The 5,913-nt window shown below is 58.4% G+C and overlaps 1 long non-coding RNA gene across 1 annotated transcript; it reads left to right on the top strand.

Annotated features, from left to right (window-relative positions):
• The first annotated feature begins 1,939 nt into the window (after window positions 1-1,939).
• On the top strand, window positions 1,940-5,539 carry LOC110570223. Its single transcript, XR_002479708.1, has 3 exons — window positions 1,940-1,958; window positions 3,365-3,471; window positions 5,495-5,539. It is a non-coding gene; the product is annotated as an uncharacterized LOC110570223 (long non-coding RNA).
• Window positions 5,540-5,913: the final 374 nt, after the last annotated feature.

Below are 5,913 nucleotides of genomic sequence, written 5' to 3'. Positions count from 1 at the left end.
GGAACTCCTGCAGTCTGTGGCCCTAGTGGGGGAGGGCGTGGGGCAGCATGAGCAGCCCTGGGCCTTGTGCTGGGTTCTCCAGCAAGGGGTGCAGTGGGAAGGGCTGACAAGTTGTCCTTTCCTCTAGGAGACTGTGCGGCAGGGCACTGGTGCAAGGGAGGAGCCACCAGCCAGGACCCCACTGACGGGGCCCGGGGCCTCCTCTGCCCCGCTGGGCACTACTGCCTCGAGGGTACCTCACTGCCCCTGGGGCCACTCCTACCATGACAGGGCAGAGGGAGGTCAAGTCCCTTCCAGCCCTCCACTGTTGAGGGCGGGTCTCTACTGGTTTTAAGCCCTTCTCCCAGCACATGAGCCATAGCCCAAAATGGAGGGCGGTGCTAAGCTGTGCAGGGCCGAGCACAGGACTCTTCTCCCCCACATGCCCTCCCCACTCTGCTCAACAGTCTTCACCCTTCCCCTCCCTGGAACCCTCCCCCAACCTAGGCCTCAGGAAACCTCGCTTGAGCGACTGACCTTCCTCCTTTACCCTGAGGATGCTTTCAGGGCCGGGTCATTCCTCCACCTGGGTACTCTTGCAGAATGGCAAGTGTCTTCCTTTCATTCAGTGATGTTGACTCGAGGACTCCAAAGCTGAACTGGTCCCTGTCCTCTGGAAGCAGAGAGGGGGAGGCATTTCCATACTGGTCTGCCCAGAGGGAAGTTCCAAGGGATAGGAGCCTAATTCAGTCCAATGTCTCCCCCCGGGGCCTCTTCCTTCTGTTGCTCTGACTTCTGCAGGAGCTCCTGTCCCCACCCAATGCCCACCTGGTACCTGGTCTGAGGAAGGGAACAGAACCCCAGAAGGATGTCAAGATTGCTCTGGAGGGAGACTCTGCTCTGGCGGCCACCTGCCAGTCTGGCCAGCACCCTGCTACCCAGGGTGGGCAAACACACCCACATGGAGTTGAGGGAACAGGGTCCCCAGAGTGAGGATTTGGTTCCACTCCAGGATCCAGACCCAGCCAGAGAACAAGGGGAAGAAATGCCTATAGTCAGCAAGGTGCCACCCCCACTGGCCTGCGGGGCCTTGGGCCACTTGCAGACATGCAGAGGTTAAGTCATGCCAGGATTCAAGAAGGAACCGGCTAGGAAGGGTGCCAGGCCCGTGCTTAAAGTCCACCACACTCCATGGCTGTGTGCTCCTCAGCGACTTCCCCCACATTTTTCCAGCGTTTCCTGCACTGGAGGAACTGTCCCTACCACCGCCATGGAGGGGCTCTCTGGGAGCTCCTGTCCGTCCCCCTGGGCACTTCTGTCCTCTGGAAATGGCTGACCCCACTCCCTGCCCTCCTGGCTCTTACACCTCCGGCACCCACACAACAAGATGTTACGTCTGTCCCAGTGGCCACTACTGTGTTCCAGGGCTGAGGCCGCAGCTGTGTCCAAGAGGTCAGTGTCCTGCCAGTGGCCTGGCTGACTAAGCAAAGCGTCCAAAGCAAAAGGGAGGGGTGGGCAGAGCAGTTACCATGCCTGTTATCTGCCCCCACTTCCCTCAAAGGCCTGGGCTAGGTATTCGGATAATAAGGCGGTAATTCCAGATTTACAGAGCATTTCTATTTCCTGGGCAGGAGCCCCACGGCAGAGATGCCAGGCCTCCATGCTGGACTCTGGCCCAGCGCCCAGAGCCTGCCCTCTGCCACCTTCCTCCCCATCCCCTGCTTCCTCAGGTTCTAATCTCAGCCCTGATCCCTTCACAGGTTTCTACTGCCCTGAAGGGACAGGGCTTGACTGGCAGCCCTGCCCCCCAGGCACCTATGGCCCCGTGCTGGGACTCAGTAGCCTGCCAGGATGTCAAGCCTGTGATAGGGGCAGGTTCTGCCCCAGGGCCAATGCTACAGAGGCCGGTGGACAGTGCTGGGAAGGATTCTTCTGCTCCAGAGGGTCCACCCGGCCCAACCCAGAGGCCGGTACTGAAGGTACGAGGCCCTCCCTGCTGGACACTGATCCCCTGCTCTGTTTCCTAAGCCCCCCAACTGGGAGGCAGGGGACAGATTCAGAGCCTTCCATCCACTCTGTCAACCAGAGAGACTGATGAGTCTATTCTGTCCAAGAGAACTGGGGTACCTGACCTGGGCCACCTGTGTTCCTGGGCTCTCATTCATGGGAGAGCAAGACACTGGTGCCCAGCATGAACAGTGCTTTGGCATTTGTCTCCACTACCTACTATCCCTTCTGGGCGGGACACCCCAAGAACTCCTATATCCCACACAAGCCAGGCTGAGGGCCCACAAGGCAGACCTGAGGAAACTCACCTTAAGGGTCATTGAAAAGTACTCTTCAGCTGAGCCATGCATTTGAGTCACTTGGCACAAACTGATATGGGGGTGGTGGGAGGGCCAGGCCATCAGATCAGAGTACTGAGGGTGGGGCCCAGCCCAGGTATGGTCAATATGTTAACCCTCCCACGTAGTTCTCATTGTATAGCTGAGGGATCGTTCCAGTGGTTTTAATCTTCTGGGGCTCAAGTCCTCTTTGGAATTCAGGGACCACGGGGCAAAATCCCATGATCCAGTACAATCCCTGTCTCTGTCAGAAGGGAAACTGAGGCTCAGAAAGACAGTGTGCTTTGCCTAAGGCACACAGTCAGTAGCCAATTTGAGCGCCCGGGCCCACTGACCCCAGTCCAGCTTTCTGCCATTCTGCAGCTGTCCTCGGGCCCTGAGGGTCATAGCATCCTCAGGGAGGCCTGGACACTGGTGAGGACACTGTCTGATGCACAGCTCATCCCTCCAGTTCCTGACCTGCCGGCTACAATAGCCCTGTCTGTGCAGCAACAACCCAGAACTGGCTGGTTCCCATCCTCAGTCACCAAGCAGCCCTGGTGGCAGGCCTCTTGGAACAGGGCCCATGGGGGTCGAGGGAGAGGAGAGAAGACACAGCTAGGCATCTCCAGAAACTAGGAAAAACGTAAAACTACCAACCAGCATGGGAAGGTCTGCAAAGGCCTCTACAGCAAGAGCTGGGATGGTGATGGAAAGCCTGCCTCAGTCTCAAACGCTGTCTGTCCACCCCCTAGACCCCGGGCCTTGAGCCTTCCAGAGAGGCCCTGCCTCCCTCAGGTGCCCTGCCTCCTTCAAGAGTGCCTTCCAGATGCCACCACCCCATGTCAGGGACAGCTTCCCCGGTCTCTTCCCTTCTGTAACAGCAACCCAGGGCTATGGTGGAGTAACCGGGTGCGGAGGGTGTGACCCGCAGGAGAGACCCGCAGCGCCATCTCAGGGCCCAGAGCCTGTACCGGGGACGCAGAGGGAGTTCTTCACGACACCCCCGCTCCTCGCCACACGCTTCCCAGGGGCCAGGCTAACTTGTTTCTTGGTTCCAGAGGAGGCTGGCCCGTGTCCTCAGGGACACTACTGCCCCAGGGGTTCAGCCGTGCCCCAACCCTGCCCACCTGGCACCTTCAGCGCACGCATCAAGCTCAGCTCAGAGGTAGGGAGACCCCAGCCCGGGAGGAGGCTGGGTGTGGGAAGGGCCCTGTTTGGATCTAGGCAAGCATACTGCCCTTGAGGTCAAATGGGGATTGGAGAACAGGGCCACCTGGCTAGCTCCTCCTACCTTGGGGACTGTACTCATTTTCCCAGGGAGGTCTTCCCTGGCTCTCCGTAGCGCATATCATAGTCGACCATAGTATTTTACTTGCTGGCCTTATTTATTTTCTGTATTCCCCACTCAAATATAAGCACCACAAAGCCAGGGAGTTCTGTCTTTCGCTCACTACTCTGAGTCGGAATGGTGCCTGGCACACGGCCGGCTCCCAGCATGTACCTGTTGGCTGCACATATGACTCTGGAAACTCCGAGGGAGCAGCAACCCGCCCCCCCGTGCGGCAGGTGCATGGTAGGGGTTGCAGGGAGCACAGGGAGGGTGCCCAGTGAGGGCGGGCTGGAGGGCGGCTGCAGCTACGCAGCACCTTATGCTCACCTTGAGGACTGCCGCCTGAGTGAGACAGGCCAAAGTAGGGTTTGAGCAGAGGAGTGACAGGAGACATTACTTTATAACATATAGTAATACATAATTTATAAAGGGCCACCAGAGGATGCACAAAATTCTATTTAAATTGCCAGTTTCCAAAAGCAACTTTAATATCTGGTTCTAGTCACAAGCGCCTCCAAATCATGGTTTGCGGTTCACTATTCAGAGGCCCTCCTGTTGTTAGAGGAATATTCCTGGCTTGTCAAAAGCCCCAGAAACCCCAGTGCTCTGGAGTGCTTGGTCCTCCACACTCAGATGAGCAGAAAGGGCTCCCCTGGAGGTAGATCAGGAAGGAGAGGCTTCCCCTGGTGTGATTGGTCAAACTACAAAAGGACATGGAGGTAAAGAGAAAAAAAGAAAGCAAGCAGAACAACCCTCAGATAGAGTAGTTTGGAGCATTAAGCCTTTGTGCCCCACCTGGAGAATGGGCAAGCAGAGGGCAGCCAGTGCCCATCAGGGGTGTTGTAGACGGAGGAAGGTGAGCCAGGACAAGATGTTCTCGGACCTGAGCCCCCCTTCGGGCCTCCTGGTGTTGGTCCCTGCTTCCCTGCCCTGGACAGAGCTGGGGGTTGGCATCTCCTGCAGGCTGCCTGCTCCCTGGGCCCGCCTGGCCAGTACTGCGGCTCCGCGGGTCTCACCGCCTTCTGGGCCCTGCCGCACAGGCTTCTTCTGCTCCCATGGGAGCCCAACGGCTCCCTGGGAGATGGGACCAGTGGCCCTTGCCCTGCAGGTACTTCTGGGGGCTGGTCTGAGGAGGAGCCTGGGGAGGTGGGAAGGGACCAAGCTCCAAGGCCGCCACTCAGACAGGGGCCAAGGGTCCCCTGGGCCATATAGGAACTGGGTTTAGGATGGGAACACTCTGAGAGCCAGGGAGTGGGGTTTCCTGTGGATCTGACCTGTCGGATCTGTTTCCCTTCCAGGGCACTTTTGCCCCCCAGGCACTGTTACCCCCAGGCCATGCCCAGCAGGCACCTACAACAGCCTGGCCGCCCAGGGCCACTGTGAGTCTTGTCCTGAGGGGTGAGTGCTGAGAGGCCATCCTGGGGGCTCACGTGTCCAGCTGGGCAGGGTGTGCATTCCTGCTATGGGAAGTGGCTGGACCAGATGCTCGCTAAGACCCCTTTCAACCTGAGTTTTCTGTGACTTTAAAAAAAAGTCACTGAAGAACTGCCACACCTTCTAGCCACCTTTCTTATGTCTCTGGATCTCTCTATTGGGTATCGCTGAGTCATTCCTAATTTCAAACCTGGGTCTCTTGGGCTCTAATTTAAGCCATTTAAGTGTCCCCACCCCCCACCCCACCCCCGCCCCGTGCCTGCCCCGGGACCTTGAGCTGTAGCAGAGCTATGTCCCCAGTGGGCCAATAACTCCTGAGGCCAGCGATGAAGGGTGAACCCAGGCAGCCATATCGGCCCCACTCCATGCTGCTGGGGCCACAGAGCCCTGTGAGCTAACTCCTCCCCGCTTGTCTTTTCTGTAGTTTCTTCTGCCCGGCGAACACCTCCTCTGTGGTAGGGAACGAGTGTCCTGCAGGCCATTACTGCCCTGCTTCCACATCCTTTGCTTCTCAGTTCCCCTGCCCCAGAGGCACCTACAAGCCACAGAGAGGGGGTGTCCAGCGGTCAGACTGCATGCTCTGTGAGCCAGGTAAGGGGACAGCCCTAGTAGGCCACACCCTCCGTGACCAGGGAGGGAGGACTCAGGCCTGGCTGGGATGGGGATGCTTTGGCGGTAGACCGCAATGCACATCTGCTGGCTGGGGTGGGGGGTGCCCCAATCTCTCCCCTCCCCATGACTGGGGATCCTGTCTTTCCCTCTCTCCTACAGGCTCCTACTACTGCCTCCTGCCTGGGCTGGTGGCCGTGTCCGGGCCTTGCAGGGCAGGTTTCCACTGCACTC

The sequence above is a fragment of the Neomonachus schauinslandi genome, unplaced genomic scaffold, assembly GCF_002201575.2.
Source record: "Neomonachus schauinslandi unplaced genomic scaffold, ASM220157v2 HiC_scaffold_368, whole genome shotgun sequence".
Classification (NCBI taxonomy): Eukaryota; Metazoa; Chordata; class Mammalia; order Carnivora; family Phocidae; genus Neomonachus; species Neomonachus schauinslandi.
The sequence above is the reverse complement of the archived record's forward strand: the minus strand, read 5'-3'. Positions and strand labels throughout refer to the sequence as shown.